This window comes from Taudactylus pleione, unplaced genomic scaffold (genome assembly GCF_031769625.1).
Source record: "Taudactylus pleione unplaced genomic scaffold, aTauple2 ptg000179l, whole genome shotgun sequence".
Taxonomy (NCBI): domain Eukaryota; kingdom Metazoa; phylum Chordata; class Amphibia; order Anura; family Myobatrachidae; genus Taudactylus; species Taudactylus pleione.
Genome location: NW_028284581.1, coordinates 13,590,194 through 13,616,848, shown reverse-complemented (window position 1 = coordinate 13,616,848; position 26,655 = coordinate 13,590,194).

The following is a 26,655-nucleotide window of genomic DNA, read 5'->3' as shown; positions in this document are numbered from 1 at the left end:
TTTGTCCATAAATTTAACAAACCCGGTTACTTTGTGTGTTTGGGTGGACGTGTTTTTGGAGGAACGAAATAACAACGTTCTTTGCAGACTCCAGTAAGTGTGCCAGCCTACTGCAAGCTGTTTTTTTATTTTTAGGAATTTGAAACCAAAAAAGGACATTATTCAAACAATTATTGTCATGTTATATTGTTTTGTTTTAGGTGTTTAACAGTCCAGTTTGTACTGGATTCAGGTAAGTGTATTTTTAAAAACCTAAAAGTTTGTCGTATTTAATAATTAAGTGTTTTATGCTGTATTTTTTACATTTAATAATGCATTCGTGGTTTTTATTGATAAAACAATAATGTTTTCAATTTTTAGATTACCCAATTTCAAAGTTAAGGATTGTTTTAACAATAATAGTAGTAATAGACGTGTTTTTTTTTCAAAATATAATTTTCTTTTTCGTTCATAAAATAAAAACCCATACACAAACAACACCTGTAGGGGTTCCCAAAGATGGCACAGCCCGACCCTGTAAGAATATGCACCATTATTACAAAGCTAAGTATTTTTGGACAAATATTGAAAATTCTTTCTCAACACCACTTTTTTTTTTAATTCTAACTTTACAGAGTGATGTGGGCCAGCTAATAGTGGCCATGTTGCCCCCCACCAACCTTCCTCAGCCTCCTCCTGGGCGTAGGCATAGGAGGCATGCAAGGGCCAAGATATATAGAACACGTGTCACCCTTTTTGGAATGCCTGATGATGTGGTTGTAACCACTTTTCGCCTGCCTCCAAATATTATCCTAGACACTCTTTCAATAATAATGATCTAAAAAGTCAGATTAACATTCCTACAGCAATCACACCACTTACACAGTTGTTGGCAGTGTTACATTTCTGCACCTCAGGGTCCTTCCAAACCACTGTGGTGGGTGGCCTCTCCCAGCCCTCATTTTCACGGATCCTGAGGTGTGTGCTAGATGCATTCTTCAATCATATAGCACATTTTATTAGTATGCCTTTGGATACGGAAGCCCTTGATGTGGTAAAGCAGAAGTTTTTTGAGATTGCAGGCTTTCCACACGTCATAGGGGTAGTGGATGGCACTCACATAGCACTTCAGCCCCCTGCATGCAGGGAACAAATCTATAGGAACCGTAAACATTTCCATTTGCTAAATGTAATGGTGCTATGTGATGCCTCCCTCCAGATCCTCTCCCTAAATGCCAAATTTCCAGGCTGCAGCCATGATGCGTACGTGATCCTGCATTCAGGGATTTGGCCAAAATTAAGCACACTGCAAGCTGGTGACGCGTGGCTTCTTGGTAAGTATAAATCCAGTATGTAGCTACAGTAATAGTGTAAACATGTTTTCATTGACAATTTATGGATCTTTTGGTGTCCCATTTCCATCAGGTGACAGTGGATATCCGCCCTGGCTGCTGACTCCTTATTTGAATCCCACACCAGGGCCACAAACTCAATATAATGCCATGTTTACTGCCACCAGGCAAGTGGTTGAGCGCTGTATTGGCCTTTTAAAGGGCCGGTTCCAGTGTCTCCATCACTCTGGTGGTGCATTCATGTACTTGCCGGATATGGTTTCTCGCATTGTGGTCCTGTGTGGGATTTTACACAACATTGCAATAAGGAGTCGAGTACCCATGCAGCCAGAGGATGCCTTGCCAGAGGATGGCCCCCTGGAGGAAGGTGTTGTGATGCTGTCGGGGGGGGCCAGACACGATTCTGTGGTTTCAAGATTTTTTAGGTAATAATTTTTTAGTTTATTTTTAATTTTACAGTTAGAGCAAATGTATTTTAAGGTGAACCTTATGTTTTTGTTTGTTTGTTTTTTCTCTCAAAAATCAAAACACTTTCCGAAACTGAAAGACCAATGGAACCCATTGGCAATACCCTGTACTGTTTTTGGACACAATTTTTCCGGATATACCACCACATGTTTAGTTAATTTTGATTAAATTTGTTTATTTTGTCTGTTAAAAAAGAAATATTATGTATGAGTTTAGCTTTTGTTGTTTATGTCTGACTAAGCAAGATATTTTATTTTAGAAAAACCTGAGGCCATTTTTTGTGTGATTCTGTGATGAAATGCTTATTACAATTAAAAGCATGTTGGCAACATGTTTGTTATTTAATAAATGTTTTACCAAAAAAAGGTTCGGTGTAAATGTATTTTGAAACCCTTTTTGAGGTGGATAATGTAGGGCAACTCGAAACAAAAAACAAAAAAACATTACTGCAAATGTTCTTAAGGTTAAAATAAACATTTTTATATTAGTTACACTATGGAAAGGCACCCAGCTTTGTTAACAAAGTATTTGAAATGCAGAATTACACCATTTAATTTTTATGAAAAAAGAGGACAAATGTTTTTAGAACAAAAACTTTACTGGAAATGTAAACATTTTGAAATGTACACAGGGAACAAAAAACTAAAACCGCTCCAGACTCCCCACAATCCGCTGTAGGCAGCAGTAGGCCTCCAATAAATGGCTACTTGTTCGAGTGAGCTCCTCTCGTATTCCAACAAGTATGGTGGTTAGATCTGTGGACAGAAAAATGTATTTGTAGGTTAAAAACATCTTAAAAATGACCCCATTTTAACATTAAACATTATTCAATGTCCCAAACAGTGGGTAGACACAATGATGTTAGGGTGTGTTCTAAGGTTTACTCCACACAACATTGTGGCATAATCAAAAATACCCTAGGATGATTTATAAACAACTGGGTGGTGTATTCCTAAGTCATGATGGCCATATCCTTAAAACACACTGCACGTATTCACTTCTAGAATGTTCTTGATAATCCAAAACTACAATGTGTTTGTTTGCTATGGCTAACTTCACTTTTCCTAATGAAGTTACATCTTAGTACATTTTAAACACAGTATACACAACATTAACAAGGTTAGTCTGGTTCCTATCACCTTCCCAAGTTCTGTGACATGTTTCATTTAAATCTAAAATACAAATCAAAATGTAATCAATTTTACACCAAAAAAAAAGCATTTTGTAAACCCCAAAAGGCATACATTTTTGGGCACCCCCCCAAAAAAAAGGGCCCAGGCACAAAACATAACCACAAAATATTGATTAACAGGATTACTGCGCAATGATTATGACACCCATACTGTAAAAATTAAAACAAACACACAGCCAAAATATAAAAAAAAAACATGGATAACAAGAACATTACCAAAAAAAAAAAGGCAAAAAACATAATATTAAAAAACACATACCATCAGAGCCTGGCAAGGAAGCAACCATACCACCAGAGCCTGGCAAGGAAGCACCCAATGGAGATGGTGCTGGAGATGGAGATAGAGTTGGAGTTGGTGGAATGGTGGGAGGGGGAAATGGACTGAAAAAAATCCAAGGGAGGGGATATTTGGGTTGAGGACTCGGTCACGGGAGTGGTGATTTGGAATGAGTGGGCAGGGGAGGGAGGAATACTAGGGGAGTTTTGGAAGAGGGAGGGAGGGCTGGGTTGAGCGGACGGGGAAGCTGAGGGGGAGGGCTGCAGGTTGGGACCTGCATTGCGGCTAAATCTGCGGGCCCTTCTCTGTCTCCGCTGTGGTTCTAAAATTTAAAGATAATAAAAAAATCTAAGTTTAGTTTTCACTTTCGGCTACACAATACAAGTACACTTTACATATTCAGGACAATAGGGACAACATACAGGAGGGTTTGTTTACATTTAATAAAAGAATTGTAAAAGGAACAGACATTTTTAACAGTCCACTAATTTTAACATTTATACAAACGCATGCGTAATCGCGCCCGCAAATTAGCCAAAAGGACTGGCGACCGGCAACACAAATCGGACCACCGCCTCTCTAGTTGTGCTATATTGCGCCGAAATCCCGCACGGCGAAGGGCTCTCCTCACCTCCGCATAGGCCGCACGCTTTATGCGGTTGGAAATGGGAGGCTGGGCGTTTGTAAGCCGCCTGTCCAAAATATTTACCAGGATCGATAATTCCCGACGGGTAAAGGCCGCGGCTCTCATGATGGCAATGGCAGATTTTACAGAAAACATGCAATATACATGGGGTAAAATAAAGATGATTGGCTGAAATATTTACTCAGTTTCCTGAAAAAAAACACTATTGGACAATCCTTTAATCATGTGACCCGAAAAATAAGGTCAGATTTGATTGGATAAAACACGTAGTGTGCAATTGCAAACATAAGAGTGCAAATGATCCTAACACAAAATGCACATGCATTTTTAAAGTTAACACAATTAGCAACAGTACATTCACAGATAATAAACATTACTTTGTTTTGGAATTTTTAAAAAAAAACAAGAACGGGGAAAACCCCCACAAAAAAACAATAAAGTTTATTGACACATTACAAAAAACTGAATAAAAAGAACAGCAAGAGTTAAACACTCTTAATTAGATAATTGACAACAAGCTAATAACAAGCTGATCGATAGTCCATGTCAATCATACGGCCGCAACCATCACAACATAATTAGCATACAGCGACTGACAGCGCCTGACTACGACTGTCTCGTTCGATCAGTCGGTAGCTAGAGGAGTTGCAGTGCTAACGAATGGGCGTCACTTTGTTTATGATTGACCAGCCGTACGATCGTTTCCATTTATGATTTTGCGGCCGTAGCCCATATGACCGTGCGGCCGCTACGACCGACTCTGAATGAGGTCCAATGTTTTTATTATATTAGTATAGATAATAGATTGAGCTTATAAATTAAGAAGACAACATAGGAGCTCCTCTGACTCATGGTCCCTATGATAGATGCAAGGAGCTGGCCTAATCAAGCACTATCCCTCATCTCCCCCCACTCCTCAATCCCAGTATAGGGGCTTCCCTACAATGCATGAAGTGGCAGTTCATTATCTCTGCTCTCTCACTGCAGAGAACAAGTGACAGATGAAGGTGTCGCAGTGGTAGTAGGGCCTACCAGGGATTTCCCATATACCCAGGTGAGCTATTCTGTGCCTGGAGAAGAGGACATGTGTACAGGGGTGTCCTTGACTTACTAGTAGCAACAGGCAATCTCTACATTTTACAGGGCACATTTGATCATATTTACCGACATTTCTGCAGCCCCATTTGGGAGGGGCAGCCAGGTCGGTCCAGCAGGGAGGGTGGGGGCGGTCCAGGTAAGCAGAGCGGGGGGCGTGCCGACGTGATCGCCACATTGGGCCCCGCCACCCGCTTTATAATGCCGTTATTACTGGAATTATAAGGCAGGGGGCGGGGCTATGAAGAAGCAATTCAGCATGAATTGTGTCCTCGCACCCCCAGACCGCCTACTTTTGCAGAAGGAGTGTAGGGGGGGGGCGCGGGGGGCCAGCCGCCATTCTGGGGGGTTTGCCTAGTCTTGCAGGGTGCCCGATTTTCGGGAGGCTTCTGGCAGTCCCGGGAGAGTAGGGAAGTGTGCATTTGATGTGTTTATGTGCATTTATATGGACACAAATAGCCAATTACCTAAGGACTTGATTCAGAGATGTACGGTATTGCACAGCTGCAGGGAAGCGGCTGCACAATACCATACAACTAATATGTTAATGCAGCAGGAGGCACCTGGTGTAAATATACTCCTCTTGACCGCATTGCAGATCCGAGTGCTGCGTCCTTACGCTTACACCGGTATGCATGAACAAAATTACAAAGGACAGCTCTCTCGGTAAGAACTGTCCTTTGTGAAAGAGGGACTTCCAGGTCTATGACCCAGATGTCCCTCTGGTGTCATTCTGCACATGCGAGGAATGACTAACATGCCGCAGGGGGTGCTGGGAGGGATCCGATTGGATCCCTCTCACAGCACTCTCTGAATAGAAGTCCATAGGCGTCCCTCCCTGTGGTGACACCCGGTGCCGATAGGGGGCGTGACCTCACAACCCGAATCCCCGTTTTAGTGACTCTGGGGGTCCCGTAGATGCGGACTGCCCCCGGGGGCTAGTCTATGTGCAGTGCCAGCTTCTTCACTGTGTCAGGAGCCACATAATGCTACAGAGCAGCACCCGGCTCCTGTCACTGAGGAGGAGTCGGCACTTTGGTATCACCCCTTGGCAGGTGACACCCAGGTGCAGCCCGCACTCCCCTTGTGATGCCACTGCCATAGGTTTCTATAGGGTAACGCCATCTGAAGATAACGTTGCCCACTGCATCCAAGCCCCGGAATGCATCATGCATATGAGAAATCCGGTCAAACCTGCAATTTCAAGGGTTTGACCACATTTCTCTCGTTGCTGCATCCGGTACTGGATCAGGCCCTAAAAGTATTAAAACGCACAAAGGATACATGTGCAATAAAGACAGTCCCATTACTCAAATGATTCATTTAAGACACAAATTAGGCTGAAATAAGCTGTTTTTTAGGAGAAAAGTTTAGTTTAATGAATGGTGTAAGAACACTTGGCAATTAAGTTACATTTTTAGTGTGTTCAGAGTCAGACAGACATTTCCAGCTGGACATGATATTGTAATTATATGAGATTATTTGAAAGAAAAAAAACAGTCTGTGACTGTGCATCATGTACTGTATATACAATGATGTCTGTGACTGTGCACCATGTACTGTATATACAATGATGTCTGTGACTGTGCATCATGTACTGTATATACAATGATGTCTGTGACTGTGCACCATGTACTGTATATACAATGATGTCTGTGACTGTGCATCATGTACTGTATATACAATGATGTTTGTGACTGTGCACCATGTACTGTATATACAATGATGTCTGTGACTGTGCATCATGTACTGTATATACAATGATGTCTGTGACTGTGCATCATGTACTGTATATACAATGATGTCTGTGACTGTGCATCATGTACTGTATATACAATGATGTCTGTGACTGTGCATCATGTACTGTATATACAATGATGTCTGTGACTGTGCATCATGTACTGTATATACAATGATGTCTGTGACTGTGCATCATGTACTGTATATACAATGATGTCTGTGACTGTGCACCATGTACTGTATATACAATGATGTCTGTGACTGTGCATCATGTACTGTATATACAATGATGTCTGTGACTGTGCATCATGTACTGTATATACAATGATGTCTGTGACTGTGCATCATGTACTGTATATACAATGATGTCTGTGACTGTGCATCATGTACTGTATACACAATGATGTCTGTGACTGTGCACCATGTACTGTATACACAATGATGTCTGTGACTGTGCACCATGTACTGTATACACAATGATGTCTGTGACTGTGCATCATGTACTGTATACACAATGATGTCTGTGACTGTGCATCATGTACTGTATACACAATGTCTGTGACTGTGCATCATGTACTGTATATACAATGATGTCTGTGACTGTGCACCTTGTACTGTATACACAATGATGTCTGTGACTGTGCACCATGTACTGTATACACAATGATGTATGTGACTGTGCATCATGTACTGTATATACAATGATGTCTGTGACTGTACATCATGTACTGTATATACAATGATGTCTGTGACTGTGCATCATGTACTGTATATACAATGATGTCTGTGACTGTGCACCAGTATATACAATGATGTCTGTGACTGTGCACCATGTACTGTATATACAATGATGTCTGTGACTGTGCACCATGTACTGTATATACAATGATGTCTGTGACTGTGCATCATGTACTGTATATACAATGATGTCTGTGACTGTGCATCATGTACTGTATACACAATGATGTCTGTGACTGTGCACCATGTACTGTATACACAATGATGTCTGTGACTGTGCATCATGTACTGTATACACAATGATGTCTGTGACTGTGCATCATGTACTGTATACACAATGATGTCTGTGACTGTGCATCATGTACTGTATACACAATGTCTGTGACTGTGCATCATGTACTGTATATACAATGATGTCTGTGACTGTGCACCATGTACTGTATACACAATGATGTCTGTGACTGTGCACCATGTACTGTATACACAATGATGTATGTGACTGTGCATAATGTACTGTATATACAATGATGTCTGTGACTGTACATCATGTACTGTATATACAATGATGTCTGTGACTGTGCATCATGTACTGTATATACAATGATGTCTGTGACTGTGCACCAGTATATACAATGATGTCTGTGACTGTGCACCATGTACTGTATATACAATGATGTCTGTGACTGTGCACCATGTACTGTATATACAATGATGTCTGTGACTGTGCACCATGTACTGTATACACAATGATGTCTGTGACTGTGCACCATGTACTGTATACACAATGATGTATGTGACTGTGCATAATGTACTGTATATACAATGATGTATGTGACTGTACATCATGTACTGTATATACAATGATGTCTGTGACTGTGCATCATGTACTGTATATACAATGATGTCTGTGACTGTGCACCAGTATATACAATGATGTCTGTGACTGTGCACCATGTACTGTATATACAATGATGTCTGTGACTGTGCACCATGTACTGTATATACAATGATGTCTGTGACTGTGCATCATGTACTGTATATACAATGATGTCTGTGACTGTGCATCATGTACTGTATATACAATGATGTCTGTGACTGTGCATCATGTACTGTATATACAATGATGTCTGTGACTGTGCATCATGTACTGTATACACAATGATGTCTGTGACTGTGCATCATGTACTGTATACACAATGATGTCTGTGACTGTGCACCATGTACTGTATACACAATGATGTCTGTGACTGTGCACCATGTACTGTATATACAATGATGTCTGTGACTGTGCATCATGTACTGTATACACAATGATGTCTGTGACTGTGCATCATGTACTGTGCATCATGTACTGTATACACAATGTCTGTGACTGTGCATCATGTACTGTATATACAATGATGTCTGTGACTGTGCACCTTGTACTGTATACACAATGATGTCTGTGACTGTGCACCATGTACTGTATACACAATGATGTATGTGACTGTGCATCATGTACTGTATATACAATGATGTCTGTGACTGTACATCATGTACTGTATATACAATGATGTCTGTGACTGTGCATCATGTACTGTATATACAATGATGTCTGTGACTGTGCACCAGTATATACAATGATGTCTGTGACTGTGCACCATGTACTGTATATACAATGATGTCTGTGACTGTGCACCATGTACTGTATATACAATGATGTCTGTGACTGTGCACCATGTACTGTATATACAATGATGTCTGTGACTGTGCATCATGTACTGTATATACAATGATGTCTGTGACTGTGCATCATGTACTGTATACACAGTGATGTCTGTGACTGTGCACCATGTACTGTATACACAATGATGTCTGTGACTGTGCATCATGTACTGTATACACAATGATGTCTGTGACTGTGCATCATGTACTGTATACACAATGATGTCTGTGACTGTGCACCATGTACTGTATACACAATGATGTATGTGACTGTGCATAATGTACTGTATACACAATGATGTCTGTGACTGTACATCATGTACTGTATATACAATGATGTCTGTGACTGTGCATCATGTACTGTATATACAATGATGTCTGTGACTGTGCACCAGTATATACAATGATGTCTGTGACTGTGCACCATGTACTGTATATACAATGATGTCTGTGACTGTGCACCATGTACTGTATATACAATGATGTCTGTGACTGTGCACCATGTACTGTATATACAATGATGTCTGTGACTGTGCATCATGTACTGTATACACAATGATATCTGTGACTGTGCACCATGTACTGTATACACAATGATGTCTGTGACTGTGCATCATGTACTGTATACACAATGATGTCTGTGACTGTGCATCATGTACTGTATACACAATGATGTCTGTGACTGTGCATCATGTACTGTATACACAATGATGTCTGTGACTGTGCATCATGTACTGTATACACAATGATGTCTGTGACTGTGCATCATGTACTGTATACACAATGATGTCTGTGACTGTGCACCAGTATATACAATGATGTCTGTGACTGTGCACCATGTACTGTATATACAATGATGTCTGTGACTGTGCACCATGTACTGTATATACAATGATGTCTGTGACTGTGCATCATGTACTGTATACACAATGATGTCTGTGACTGTGCACCAGTATATACAATGATGTCTGTGACTGTGCACCATGTACTGTATATACAATGATGTCTGTGACTGTGCATCATGTACTTTATATACAATGTCTGTGACTGTGCACCATGTACTGTATACACAATGATGTCTGTGACTGTGCACCATGTACTGTATATACAATGATGTCTGTGACTGTGCATCATGTACTGTATACACAATGATGTCTGTGACTGTGCACCATGTACTGTATACACAATGATGTATGTGACTGTGCATCATGTACTGTATATACAATGATGTCTGTGACTGTACATCATGTACTGTATATACAATGATGTCTGTGAATGTGCATCATGTACTGTATATACAATGATGTGTGACTGTGCACCAGTATATACAATGATGTCTGTGACTGTGCACCATGTACTGTATATACAATGATGTCTGTGACTGTGCACCATGTACTGTATATACAATGATGTCTGTGACTGTGCATCATGTACTGTATATACAATGATGTCTGTGACTGTGCATCATGTACTGTATACACAGTGATGTCTGTGACTGTGCACCATGTACTGTATACACAATGATGTCTGTGACTGTGCATCATGTACTGTATACACAATGATGTCTGTGACTGTGCATCATGTACTGTATACACAATGATGTCTGTGACTGTGCATCATGTACTGTATACACAATGTCTGTGACTGTGCACCATGTACTGTATATACAATGATGTCTGTGACTGTGCACCATGTACTGTATACACAATGATGTCTGTGACTGTGCACCATGTACTGTATACACAATGATGTATGTGACTGTGCATCATGTACTGTATATACAATGATGTCTGTGACTGTACATCATGTACTGTATATACAATGATGTCTGTGACTGTGCATCATGTACTGTATATACAATGATGTCTGTGACTGTGCACCAGTATATACAATGATGTCTGTGACTGTGCACCATGTACTGTATATACAATGATGTCTGTGACTGTGCATCATGTACTGTATATACAATGATGTCTGTGACTGTGCATCATGTACTGTATACACAATGATGTCTGTGACTGTGCACCATGTACTGTATACACAATGATGTCTGTGACTGTGCATCATGTACTGTATACACAATGATGTCTGTGACTGTGCATCATGTACTGTATACACTAGGGGTGTGCACCGGCCACTTTTCGTGTTTTGTGTTTTGGTTTTGGATCTGGATCTTTCTTCGTGTTTTGGATCTGGATTGGTTTTGCCAAAACCACCCTTCCGTGTTTTGGGTTCTGGGTTTTGTGTTTTGGATCTGTATTTTTTTGAAAAAAAGCATAAAAACAGCTAAAATCACAGAATTTGTAGGTTTTTCTGCTCCTATGCTATTATTAACCTCAATAACCTTAATTTCCACTCATTTCCAGTCTATTCTGAACACCTCACACCTCACAATAGTGTTTTTATGTCCAAAAGGTTGCACCGAGGTAGCTGTATGACTATGCTAAGCGACACGAGTGGGCGGCACAAACACGTGACCCATCTAGGAGTGACACTGCAGTGGCAGACAGGATGGCAGTTAGAAAAACTAGGCCCCAAACTGTACATAATGCAAAGAAAAAAAGAGGTGCAAGATGGAATTGTCCTTGGGCCCTCCCACCCACCCTTATGTTGTATAAACAGGACATGCACACTTTAACAAATCAATCATTTCAGCGCCAGGGTCTGCCACACAACTGTGGCTGAAATGATTGGTTCGTTTGGGCCCCCACAAAACAAGCTGGCAATTAATGTGTCCCTGCACAAACTGGCTCTACGGAGGCAAGATGTCATCCTCATCCTCCTCATCCACCGATTCCTCACCCTCTTCAGTGTGTACATCCTCATCCTCACAAAGTATTAACTCGTCCCCACTTGAATCCACCACCACAGGTCCCTCTGTACCTTCTGGAGGCTGGTCTCCTTGGAAGAGCTGATAATTCATTTTGATGAACATCATCTTCTCCACATTCTGTGGAAGCAACCTCCTACGCCTTTCGCTGACAAGGTTCCCGGCTGCACTAAACACTCTTTCGGAGTACACACTGGAGGGGGGGCAACTCAGGTAAAATAGAGCCAGCTTGTACAGGGGCCTCCAAATTGCCTCTTTTTCCTGCCAGTACAGGTATGGACTGTCTGACATGCCTACTTGGATGCTGTCACCGATGTAATCCTCCACCATTCTGTCAATGGTGACAGTATCATATGCAGTGACAGTAGACATGTCAGAAATTGTTGCCAGGTCCTTCAGTCCGGACCAGATGTCCAAACTTGGTCCTGCCTGCCCTGCATCACCGCCAGCGGGTTGCTTAGGATACCTAAGTTTTTTCCTGGCAGCCCCAGTTGCGGGAGAAAATGAAGAAGGAGCCGTTGACGTGTCACGTTCCGCTTCAGCTGACAGTGTGTTCACCAGCAGGTCTTTGCACCTCTGCAGGCTTGTGTCGGCCGGAAAGAGAGACACCACATAGGCTTTAAACCTAGGATCGAGCACGGTGGCCAAAATGTAGTGGTCTGATTTCAACAGATTGACCACCCTGGAATCCTGGCAAAGCGAATGAAGGGCTTCATCCACAAGTCCCACATGCCGAGCGGAATCGCTCCGTCTTAGCTCCTCCTTCACTTTCTCCAGCTGCTTCTGCAAAAGCCTGATGAGGGGAATGACCTGACTCAAGCTGGCAGTGTCTGAACTGACTTCACGTGTGGCAAGTTCGAAGGGCTGAAGAACCTTGCACAACACGGAAATCATTCTCCACTGCGCTTGAGTCAGGTGCATACCCCCTCCTTTGCCTATGTCATAGGTGGATGTATAGGCTTGTATGGCCTTTTGCTGCTCCTCCATCCTCTGAAGCATATAGAGGGTTGAGTTCCACCGCGTCACAACCTCTTGCTTCAGGTGATGGCGGGGCAGGTTCAAGAGTGTTTGCTGGCGCTCCAGTCTTCGGCACGCAGTCGCTGAATGGCGAAAGTGGCCAGAAATTTTTCGGGCCACCCAAAGCGTCTCCTGCACGCCCCTGTCGCTTTTCAGAAAATTCTGCACCACCAAGTTTATTGTGTGAGCAAAACATGGGACGTGCTGGAATTTGCCCAGATGTAATGCCCGCACAATATTGGTGGCGTTGTCAGATATCACAAATCCCCAGGAGAGTCTAAGTGGGGTAAGCCACTGGGCGATGATTTCCCTCAGTTTCTCTAAGAGGTTGTCGGCGGTGTGCCTCTTACTGAAACCGGTGATACACAGCGTAGCCTGCCTTGTAACGAGCTGGCGTTTCTGAGATGCTGCTACTGGTGACGCTGCTGCTGTTGCTGCGTAAGGTGATACATCTACCCAGTGGGCTGTCACAGTCATATAGTCCTTAGTCTGCCCTGTTCCACTTGTCCACATGTCCGTGGTTAAGTGGACATTGTGTACAACGGCATTTTTCAGGACACTGAGGACACTTTTTCTGACGTTTCTGTACAGTCTCGGTATCGCCTGCCTAGTGAAGTGGAATCTAGACGGGATTTGGAACCGGGGACACACTACCTCCATCAATTGTCTAAATCCCACTGCACTAATGGCGGATACCGGACGCACGTCTAACACCAACATAGCAGTCAAGGCCTCAGTTATACGTTTTGCTTCAGGATGACTGCTGTCGTACTTCATCCTCCTCGCTAAGGACTGTTGGAGGGTCAATTGTTTAGTAAAAGTAGTGGTGCTCCTACTTCCTCTCTGGGATGATGAACGACTCCCAGCAGCAGCAACAGCAGCAGCGGCAGCAGTAGGCGTAGCAATGCAGGATCCTCCGGAGGAATCCCGGATAGGAGAGTCAGTCATGCCAGTGATATGGCCTGCAGGACTACTTCCGATCCTGACTAAGGAGGAAATTGACGAGGAGGGAGTTGACGGTGTGGTTTGCAGGCGCTTGGATACAACAGGACAACGGGATTTAGGTGTCCCTGGACTGCTTACGGTCTGAGCCAAAGTTTCTGAACTTGACAGTAACTTTTTATGAACGCGCTGCAGGTGCCGTATAAGGGAGGATGTTCCTAGGTGGTTGACGTCCCTACCCCTACTTATTTCACCTTTACATATGGTACATATGGCAAGACAGTTGTTGTCCGGATTTGGATAGAAATATTGCCAGACGAAAGAGGTGGAATGTTTGGTCTTCTGCCCAGGCATGACCGTGATGGGCTTTTTCATCCCACGGACAACAACTGTCTCCCCCGGAGCCTGATTTAAACAAACCACATCACCATCAGAATCCTCCTCGCCAACTTCCTCCTCAGCGCCAGCTACACCAGTATCCTCATCCTGTTGTACTTCAACAGTGACATCTTCAATTTGCATATCAGCAAGTGGACTGTGGGTGCTCCTTTCAGCACTTGCAGGGGGCGTGCAAATGGTGGAAAGAGCCACCTCTTCCCATCCAGTGCTGGGAAGGTCAGGCATCGCAACCACCACCACACTTGGACTCTCCTTGGGGATTTGTGATATCTTCTTAGAAAGCACAGTTCTTCGCTGTGCTTTTGCCAGCTTAACTCTTTTGATTTTTTTAGTGGGAGGAGTGCTTCCATCGTCATGTGAAGCTGAACCACTAGTCATGAACATACTAGGGATCGACCTTAGCCGTTCCTTGCCACTCCGTGTCGTAAATGGCATATTGGCAAGTTTACGTTTCTCTTCAGCTGATTTAAATGTCTTTTTCAAGGTCATTTTTCTGAACTTTGCCATTTGGGATTGTATGTGCCCTCTACTATGACATTGGGCATCGGCCTTGGCAGACGACGTTGATGGCATGTTATCGTCTATGTCGTGACTAGTGGCAGCAGCTTCAGCACTAGGAGGAAGTGCTTCTTGATCTTTCTCTATTTTATTTTTATCGGAGAAAGTTTGGTCCTCCATTTATGTTATATCGATTTGATATATACGTGCGGCTAAACACAGAAAATAATTTTTTTTTTGGTTTGGACTGGAGTGTACTTTGGGGGTTACAGCACCCTTTAACGGTCAAGCCAGCCGGCCCTTTACTTATGACACAGGCGCACGCTTGGCACTACTTTGTTGATGCACGTGCGGCTACTGCGCACACAATTCACAAACACAGAAAATAATTTTTTTTTGGTTTGGACTGGAGTGTACTTTCGGGGGTTACAGCACCCTTTAACGGTCAAGCCAGCCGGCCCTTTACTTATGACACAGGCGCACGCTTGGCACTACTTTGTTGATGCACGTGCGGCTACTGCGCACACAATTCACAAACACAGAAAATAATTTTTTTTTGGTTTGGACTGGAGTGTACTTTCGGGGGTTACAGCACCCTTTGACGGTCAAGCCAGCCGGCCCTTTACTTATGACACAGGCGCACTCTTGGCACTACTTTGTTGATGCACGTGCGGCTACTGCGCACACAATTCACAAACACAGAAAATAATTTTTTTTTAGGTTTGGACTGGAGTGTACTTTCGGGGGTTACAGCACCCTTAACGGTCAAGCCAGCCGGCCCATTACTTATGACACAGGCGCACTCTTGGCACTACTTTGTTGATGCACGTGCGGCTACTGCGCACACAATTCACAAACACAGAAAATAATTTTTTTTTGGTTTGGACTGGAGTGTACTTTCGGGGGTTACAGCACCCTTTAACGGTCAAGCCAGCCGGCCCTTTACTTATGACACAGGCGCACGCTTGGCACTACTTTGTTGATGCACGTGCGGCTACTGCGCACACAATTCACAAACACAGAAAATAATTTTTTTTTAGGTTTGGACTGGAGTGTACTTTCGGGGGTTACAGCACCCTTAACGGTCAAGCCAGCCGGCCCTTTACTTATGACACAGGCGCACGCTTGGCACTACTTTGTTGATGCACGTGCGGCTACTGCGCACACAATTCACAAACACAGAAAATAATTTTTTTTTTGGTTTGGACTGGAGTGTACTTTCGGGGGTTACAGCACCCTTAACGGTCAAGCCAGCCGGCCCTTTACTTATGACACAGGCGCACGCTTGGCACTACTTTGTTGATGCACGTGCGGCTACTGCGCACACAATTCACAAACACAGAAAATAATTTTTTTTTTGGTTTGGACTGGAGTGTACTTTCGGGGGTTACAGCACCCTTAACGGTCAAGCCAGCCGGCCCTTTACTTATGACACAGGCGCACGTTTGGCACTACTTTGTTGATGCACGTGCGGCTACTGCGCACACAATTCACAAACACAGAAAATAATTTTTTTTTTGGTTTGGACTGGAGTGTACTTTGGGGGTTACAGCACCCTTTAACGGTCAAGCCAGCCGGCCCTTTACTTATGACACAGGCGCACGCTTGGCACTACTTTGTTGATGCACGTGCGGCTACTGCGCACACAATTCACAAACACAGAAAATAATTTTTTTTTTGGTTTGGACTGGAGTGTACTTTCGGGGGTTACAGCACCCTTAACGGTCAAGCCAGCCGGCCCTTTACTTATGACACAGGCGCACGCTTGGCACTACTTTGTTGATGCACGTGCGGCTACTGCGCACACAATTCACAAACACAGAAAATAATTTTTTTTTTGGTTTGGACTGGAGTGTACTTTCGGGGGTTACAGCACCCTTAACGGTCAAGCCAGCCGGCCCTTTACTTATAACACAGGCGCACGCTTGGCACTACTTTGTTGATGCACGTGCGGCTACTGCGCACACAATTCACAAACACAGAAAATAATTTTTTTTTTGGTTTGGACTGGAGTGTACTTTCGGGGGTTACAGCACCCTTAACGGTCAAGCCAGCCGGCCCTTTACTTATGACACAGGCGCACGCTTGGCACTACTTTGTTGATGCACGTGCGGCTACTGCGCACACAATTCACAAACACAGAAAATAATTTTTTTTTGGTTTGGACTGGAGTGTACTTTCGGGGGTTACAGCACCCTTTAACGGTCAAGCCAGCCGGCCCTTTACTTATGACACAGGCGCACGCTTGGCACTACTTTGTTGATGCACGTGCGGCTACTGCGCACACAATTCACAAACACAGAAAATATATTATTTTTTTAGCACTTGGGGGGAGCACCCCTGATGGACAGAGCACCCCCTGGACAACACTACAGCACTCCTTTAGGACTGGGACACTGCACAGGACTTTGGAGTGGACACAGCCCCTATGGAGAACTGACTGCACAACACAGTCCAGCCAGCCCCTATGGACTTTGAAGTAGTGGACACAGCCCCTATTAACAACAGCAGCACAGCACAACACAGCCAGCCCCTATGGACTTTGAAATAGTGGACAACAGCAGCACTACACTACACTACACAGCCCTAACTCCCACCCTCCCTCTTCACTGTCCACAGCCGAGTGAGAAAATGGCGCCGACGCGGGTACCTTATATAGGATCCAAAACCCGCGAGACTCGGAAGGCGGGATGATGACGTTTTGCCTCGATTTCAGATCCGAGTCAGGCGGGAAAAGTCGAGCCTGACTCGGATCGGACTCGGATCGGGGGGGCTCGGGGGGGTTCGGATTTCAGAAATCCGAACCCGCTCACCCCTAGTATACACAATGATGTCTGTGACTGTGCATCATGTACTGTATACACAATGATGTCTGTGACTGTGCATCATGTACTGTATATACAATGTCTGTGACTGTGCATCATGTACTGTATACACAATGTCTGTGACTGTGCATCATGTACTGTATACACAATGATGTCTGTGACTGTGCATCATGTACTGTATACACAATGATGTATGTGACTGTGCATCATGTACTGTATACACAATGATATCTGTGACTGTGCATCATGTACTGTATACACAATGATGTCTGTGACTGTGCATCATGTACTGTATATACAATGATGTCTGTGACTGTGCATCATGTACTGTATACACAATGATGTCTGTGACTGTGCATCATGCATTTACAATTAGAAAGGTATTGAAGTGGATATTTATGTCATTTCTAGGTCATAATATTTCATACTTATTATTATTTATTGCTTTTACCTTCTTGAGCTTAGTTTGCTTTGTTCTTACTCATATGAATAGCATACAGCAGGCTGAAAAAACATCGCTCAAGTGGTTCTAGAGAAACCAGGTCTCGGTCACCTAACTTACAACCACTATATAAGCAACTGGCTTTGAATGTCCAGTGATTGCTTTGTAATTTTATATCACTAAGCATCCTGATTGAAAGTAGGAATTGGGCTTACTTAAGGCTTTATATCTCTGTATGATATCAGCCTACAGAAAGAAATGACCTATACTTTATGCAAGAGTAACTAGAGCTTAGATAAAGATGACAAAACATAATGATATAACGTAAAGAAGTACCTGACTAGCAGCACCATAAATGTATACCTCTATAAGAAATGGAAAGCTTGCCAGGTGCTGAGACCTTTCAGTACATGCTGGTGGGATACTCACTACATTTCACACTTTTAAGAAACGGGATTTGGACACTGAGCTGTATTCAGTTACTGCAGGACTGATTCAGAGTAGCACGCTACCTACACGCAATGGCGATATTCACGTAGTTGAGCGATTATTTGGTACTGCGCATGAACAAAACATTCTGGAAACCCAGTGGCAGGCGCAGGATTTCTAGAGAGGGGTTTCCAAATGAATGATTTTAGAGCGAGTGTGGCCAGTCCATGTAGTGGACACAGGACCTGATTCAGCAAGGAACGCTTATACCCACGCAATCAGCCAATTGTTGCATTCTGTGCATGTATCACAGTGTGCGTGCACAAACTGGCCACTGCAATCGAGACTGCGATCGCAGTGACCACGCAGACCCAATGCAGAGTAATTGACAGGAAGTGCGGTTTGTGGGTGGTGATGGGGGGATGGTTGGGTGAACGCAGGCATGCCAGTGCATCTCAACGCCAAGGGGCATGTATAAATTATCCACTGCGATACCAGACGCAGCCTGAGGCCTCATAGTATGCGCTGAAGTAAGCAATTCCTGACCTGCCGTAACTGTGCATATGGGTCCGATGTTACTCGATGTTACAGATTATTTCTCTATATTGCTAAAGTATACAGATGTGAGTAAGGGGAAGTTATGTAAGATTGCTATCGCAATGTGGATGCAAACATTTGCATATCACCGCTGATATTAACAACTGCATTGCATGCATATAAGTAGAATAGCTGAATCAGGCCCAGAATTGGCACTTATCCAACTTTAACCATTTAACTGGCTAATATTTTTTCCAAAAACTGCTCAGAAATTGTAATTTTTTAATGATTGATTTAGGTCAAGAACATAAATTTAAAGTTTTCAAACACGATTTTATTAAAAATATATTTTTATTTTTAACACAGTATATCATTAAAAACCATCAACGGTTGATGGTTTCAAACCATAGCAAGAAAACCATCGATGTTTAACAATCGATGGTTAAATTTCGTATGAAATCATTTGTTCTGATGTATCTGAAAACAATCGATAGTAATGGTGATCGGAACTGACTAGGGGAAAGAGGGACTACTAAGCATGGCCATAAGAGGAGTATCCATTGATGGTTACCATCAATGGTTACCATTAATGTGTCAATCGGTGATTACCATCGATGGCACGTAAACCATTTATGGTGAACCATCAATAGTTCGCAACCTGTAATGGCCACTGCTGCTGGGGGCATAGTGGGCCACTGGCCAATAAAAACTGGGGGCAGGGCTTAGCGGCCACCAGGGGCATGGCTAAGCTCTGACCCGTCAAGGAAAAAAAAAAAACAATCAGATTCCACTTATCCATCGATGGTGGAAAACCATTGGCTCTCTGCCATTGTTGGCAAAACTATTTAACATCAGGTGGCCACCATTGATGTTTTAAAAAACATTGGTGGTCGATGGCCATCCCTACAATAGGGACTACTATTTTTATGCAGCCAGTGAGTGGTGGTAGGTTGGCTTTCCCAGCAGCTGCTCCTCTGTAGCCCCTGGGTACAGTAAGGTGGCAGGAATTACTGGCTGCTTGTTTCCCCGGCAGCTACTTTGCCATGCAGCCGGCATGTACAGTGAGGGGGCAGGGCCACTGGCCACTTGTTTCCCCCGGCCGCTGCTTTTTTCTGCAGCTGCCAGGTAGAATGAAGGGACACAGCCTCTGGCTGTGTGTTTCCCTGGCGGCTGCTTCTCTCTGTTCATTGTTTACCAGTCTCCATGGTGATGGGTATGCGCACTTGGGTGACATCAGTAAGGAGGGCCGGGAAGGAAGTACTGTCCGTCAGCCACTGATTTATTTGCATGTGTTGTGGCGCTATAATGTGAACTAATATTCTATGTTATTCTGATACCTGATGACAATATGAAACATAATACATTGAAACGTTGGATTAGACCTGCTGTGTACTGTATTGTTAAATCCAATAGTACTGCCTTTTATCTTCTTTCCCATGGGTAGTCCTCAAGAAGTTGTGCATACAATGAAATAGCATTGAATGAATGGCCTGACTGGACGCTTGAGGAGGACATTGCACTCGATTGGAGCTCACACCAAGAATTAGCTGCAATTCACTTTATTTCGCAAAAAACACTCTAGTCGAGGGGTTAGACCTTCTTCCATTCCACTCCAAGAAAGAGAGGTCAATCAGTGAGTTCTGTCTGTTCCTCTTTTTATTAATTTGTTAATTAACAGAATAAGACAGTATGCGCATTCCCCCAAAAAGCACTGGAAAGTTTGGTGTTTACGTGATCATACTCCAAGATAATAAATATCGGATCACGGTTATGTAAACACCAAACTTTTCTGCAAAGTTTTCTTGTAACAAAAATAAAATATTTGTAGGTGTGTTCTAATAAAATATTTAACATGACAAAAATGTATTCAATCTTTTCATAATCATCTGCTTCTACTATCATCCCACAAGAATAAATTATTAATGTGCAGCATATTGAATTGACAGTGCAGTACTTCAAATCCCTACTTTAATCTTTTTAAAACCCTTCAGGTTTAAACAATGAACATCTGTTCTGAAAATTCAGTCGGACCTAATGGCAAACCTGATAGACTTTTTATGCTTCACTGCATACTCCGTACACGTCTAAAGATGACCAATTCGTGGTTGTTAGCATTTTTAAAGTGGAACACCTGCCTAGTAAACTAGAAGGAATGTTACCTTTAGTATTCATGTATGCTTACTGACATTGTAGGTTGCATGGTTAAATATGTTCCGATATGCATCACTATCATCACATATAGAACATCAGCACAGAACCATTATTCTTGTCTTCTACTGTAGCTTGTATGGTATAATGGGGATTGCTGCATATGTATGAAATTACATATCCTAGCCAATTCTGTTCTCTGTGGTTTACTTCACAACTAATCAGTACTTATCCAATTAGGCATCTTTTTATATTTGATAAAGACACCTTGAATTCACCGCACAATAAAGAATGTGAGGGGCTGTTACACAAAACAGAGAAATAATGGGTTACATTTAAGTGTTAACTTTTGCAAGCTGCCGTTACTCAGTGGGTTTTGACCCTGTAATTTAAAACAGTAATAATATTAAATGTGAACCTAGGCATGTTTTACAATTAATAATATTGCCATTTTAAATTTCAAGGTTAAAACCACCAAGAATCGACGACTTAGCAAGTCTAGCCAAAGAAGTATAGATGGGTCTTTCACTCAGTGTTGCTGCTTAAATGATGGTATAAGAAGCTGTTCTGTGTTCGGCCTGAAATTAGGTGCAATAATAGTGGATAGATTGTACTGTAATTATAAATTATATTCCAAGTCAACAGTAGGGAGTAGTGAAATAGGATATCAGTATTTGTGCCTGAGTAGAGGTGGTGCACTAAACAAATTTAGTATTTGCTGTAGTTGGACCACTCTGAGGTAAGGGACAATTTTTACCTAGCCAAAACCGGAATGAGTAGTCTATGAGTACTTAGGGTGCTGAGTAAAGGTATCATGAATAAGTGGAAAATCTATCTGCACCTCCTGCCAAACTGCTGAATATGGTACCTTGCTCTTAAATTGGGGTTTATCTCATCAAATCTTAATTTATTTTCATATAAACTTTGGTGATCATATTCCCATTAATGAACAGTAGTAATTATCAATGTCATTTTATTTACAGCTAGACTGCAGAAATTACATATTACAGTTAAATGTAAAAGCTGTAATTAGTGGCATATTTACAGTTACTAGTAAAGCTAAAACATAAAATATAGCGAGAGGTATACAATTAATTTACAATAGGATAATTAATTTATCTTGGATTGCTCATTGTAAAATTCCCGGGGAGATAATAAAAGCGTTGGACGTGTAACATACTAACACATACTATTTAATAGCCTTATTATTTATTACCTGATTTATAGAATTAAAGTAATTCATAAAGTATAAAAGGACTATTAAATAAAGACTTGAATATGATCACAATAAAGTGATAGGATAAATACACAATCGATATTGATGCCTATAGTGAGAAACAGCTGATGAATTTACTAAATAGCAATGTCATTTCAAGCACATGATTACACACCTTACATAATTGCACAAAATATGTCTGAATACAACTGAATGCCAGGTTCTAAAATATTTTATAAAACTGATACCAGAAAAAATGACTATGTGTAGACATTAGATCATTGAATTAGCATTTTTTGCAAAATTTCCACCTATTATTATTAAAATTTTCAAAAGCAATGTGAAATGAGAGAGTTTTAGATCTTGAGTAGCCAAGGATTACTTAAAATGAGAATTAACCTTTTGGCTAGGTTCAAATTGTTAATACCAGCTAGGCAAGGAACGTGAAAGAGGAGCCACCTGCATTGAATCAAATGGTCTCTGATCTTTATGGGACAGCCAAGTGCTAAAAATAAAGTAGTTCCTTGGCTGATAGTATCTTATAATGGACCCCGGAGAGGATAAAATGGCCCTGTAGATGATGCCATCTATGACATATTGGGCTTTTTTTCCTCTTCAATTGTTAAAAGGTACTTCGAGAGATAAGATTCTTTCATTCTGTGCTCAGTCTGTGGCTGGTAACAAAGTCATTGGTTGGTATTAGGCTGTATGCTTTTTCAAATTCTTAATTTGAACCGACACCTGCAAGAATTAACATACAGAAGTTTATATTGAATAAAACAACGTGAAATGGTCAAACTATTTATTGATCAAATAAATAAGAATGAGAGGGAGGAGGGGGGAAACAAACTGGAAAGGCAATTAGGCAAAGACCATGAAAAAATGATGGTGATATGAATGAGATATAAATCTATTATGGAATGGGGAGTAAAAAAACAAATGGGAAGGTGCTTTTAGGACAGTGATGGGTAGAAGTGTGGTTAGGTCCTTCCTGAAAGAACCAGATTTTAATAAATAAGTCTTGAAGATAATAGGTCATTTTCAAATTCATGCAATAAACCAGATTTATAGTTTAACTATCAACAGAGATGGGAATTACAATTGCTTCCAATGTGTGGTCAATTAATGCAGTAATGAAAGATAATTTTTTGATGAAAAGAAAGTAAGCCCCTTGCGTATTGGGGTTTCAATTAGAGTCTGTAGATCTCATCCCAGAACAAGTCCACCCAATATGGAAGAATGTTCCCCTGAGGCCACAAAGCCTCTAGCAGGCTGGGTCAGAAGGGCGGAACATTATTTCCAGTATGTCAGGAGTATAAAATCATCAGCAGAAACACTTATAGGGTATTTTTTAAACTTCCCCCAAACTTACTCAAGTGGAGCCCCAGAGTCAATCTCCCATTTCCCATTTTGCCTCATGTCTCCTGTGGAACATAGAAGTAAAGTTTAAGAGCAGATTTTAAAAAGAGGATGTCATACTCTGCACCCAAGGGATTGTATCATATACAGGGTTAGCCTCCAGATGTCTTTTAATGGTATACAATCGGGAAACCGGCTGCCTTAATACCAGCAGCCGGCTTCCCGAATGTCATATCCCGGCGAGGATGAAATGCTAGGCATCTAGATGTAGACGCCTGTCATTTCCCTGACGCCGGGAGACAGGCACCCAGCATCCCGATCGAAGGGATGCCGGGAGCCGTGAGCGGACAGCCGCACGGAGAGGGGGAGGGTTAGGTTTAGGGCACCCGGGGGGGACTTAGGGTTAGGCACCCCCCCGGGAGGGTTAGGCTAGGGGGGAGGGAGGCTTAGGGTTAGGCACCCTCAGGGGGGACTTAGGGTTAGGCACCCCCCTGGGGGACTTAGGTTTAGGCAGCGGGGACGGGGGGGGTTAGGGTTAGGCACTTAGAGGGGGGATTAGGGTTAGGCACTTTAGGGGAGGTTAGGGTTAGGCACCCCTAAGGAGGGGTAGGGGGTTAGGTTAGTTTATACTTACCTTAGGGACGATCGGGATTTCCAGCGCTCTCGGGCTTCCGCTTCCGGGCTCTGCTCATCTGTCGGCCAGGCGCTGCCGGGAATCGAACCGGCCGGCGGTATTTCATACCGATTCCCTTTTAACTTGCAACTCAATGTCATATGTTTTGACCTACTGTATATAACTTTGATATGTACATACATTATATATATGTGTTGCTACCTATGTATTCAGCTATGTAACCATAGTGTGAGTTTTGGGGGTATTTAAGCTTGTTACTGCATTGCAAGCTTGAGTTTAAGAAAGAGACTCTTCTAGGACCAGCTAACTGAGGTGCCCAGTATCCGATGCCTATTCATTGGGCATTAGCAAGATAATGGGGCTTCCTGAACCCTCAGCAGCTTGCAAACATAACTTTTGCTAAGTAAATGACCTTTGTTTACAGACCAGTTTGTTATGTGTCACTCATTTCTAATATTGCAAACAACTTTACTGACAGCGATACCTGTTAGTGCCCACACAAACATTCATGGCTTTGTGAAAAGAGCCTCTTTAAAAGTGTGTTTTATTAAAAATGAAAAAAAAAATTCTCTACCTGTTGGGGTTCAATCTGTGGTGCTGCAATTTCATGTGTAGGAATTGCATTGCTGTTTGTATTGTGCTGCCTTAAAGGATCAAATCTAAACTGTTTGCAAAATATGCTGTGAGAGACTTGTAAAATGTTTCAGAGAATTAGAAAGTGTTAAGACACAACAAAGCCCATTTCTCGATTACCTGCATGCTCCAGATCCTGGACCCCATGTATGAGAGAGGTAATCCGGTATGTATAGCCAGTACAAAAAGTTGAACCATGATAGGCGGCAATGAGACTATTGTATGTTTTAAGAAATATGATAAGGGTCAAAATCTCCAAAAATATACTGGAAGGCTAATTGGCTCCCAACAAAATTAACCCTAGTGTGTGTGGGCATGTGGTAGGGAATATAGATTGTAAGCTCCATTGGGGTACGGACTGATGTGAATGGGCAAATATTCTCTGTAAAACGCTGCGGAATATGTGCGCGCTATATAATAACTGGTAATAATAATAATAATAATAATAATAATAATAATAAAAACAGATCTAGAGTGTGAGTTAAAGAAGTAAAGATGCGAAAAACAGAAATTAAAAGAACAATTGATAATGTTAAGGGCTTGTGTATGGGAACAAAATAAAAGGCAAGCTCAGAGAGCTTACATTATATGTTGTGGATGTGGTGAATTAGAGAAATAAGAGGAGGGGAAGGAAACAGGTTAACCCTGTGAGAGTATGCACACTGATACAAACTGAGAACTGGGACCAGTTGCACGGGTCTGCTTCTGATTGCTCGGGAGAGGAATATGAGTATGAGGAAGGTTGTGAGGGAAAGTTAAGACATACACGAGAGACGGGAGTTACAACAAAAGACCACAAGAGACTGTATGAGAGGGTGCATGCAGTTACAAGGAAGCATCGTCAGATCACAAGAGAAAACATGTTATGCTGGATTTTGCAATTGTGGGAGCAAGGAGATGAAAGGGTGGTGATTCCTAACAGAGAAAGTGTTGGCATGGGTTCCCTGTACCAAGAACCGTGTGTTAGGTTGTATATGTAAAGGGCAAGAGCCACCACTGATAATTTCACTCTCCTGCACCTCAAATGTGCACAGGTATATGACCACCCCACTGATTTGATATCCTTGCCAGACATCTCTGCAGGCATTTTGCATTTACAAGAATTAGTGTGTATCACAGGGTTGTAGAGAATTGCTGTAAATCTGATGGATGTAGACCTGAGAGAATCACATACACAATGTGGAGTTGATAAAGCGTGGATAGGTTTGGATATGGCTTTGGTCAGTCAGAGAATGGGGAACATCTTGTTGCTAGGGGCACCCGCTTCATTTAAAAGCTACATTGTTTGCTATGATGTCTATGAGAAAAATTGCATGTTTGATGTGTTTGAAAAGAAAATCCTTCATTCATATGGGTGAAAATGTTCAGTGCATCTGTGTACTGGAGAAGAAAATAAACTTTGTAAGGGGTCAGTGTGTTGCGTACAACAAAAGAGGGACTGTAATTGCAGGACCCACCCGGTGCCAATAACTGTATATCCAAGACACTGAAAAGTGTGTGGTGGCAGCTTCTGACTCCAACCAGTCTATGGAGCTATGGCATAGAAGACTAGGGG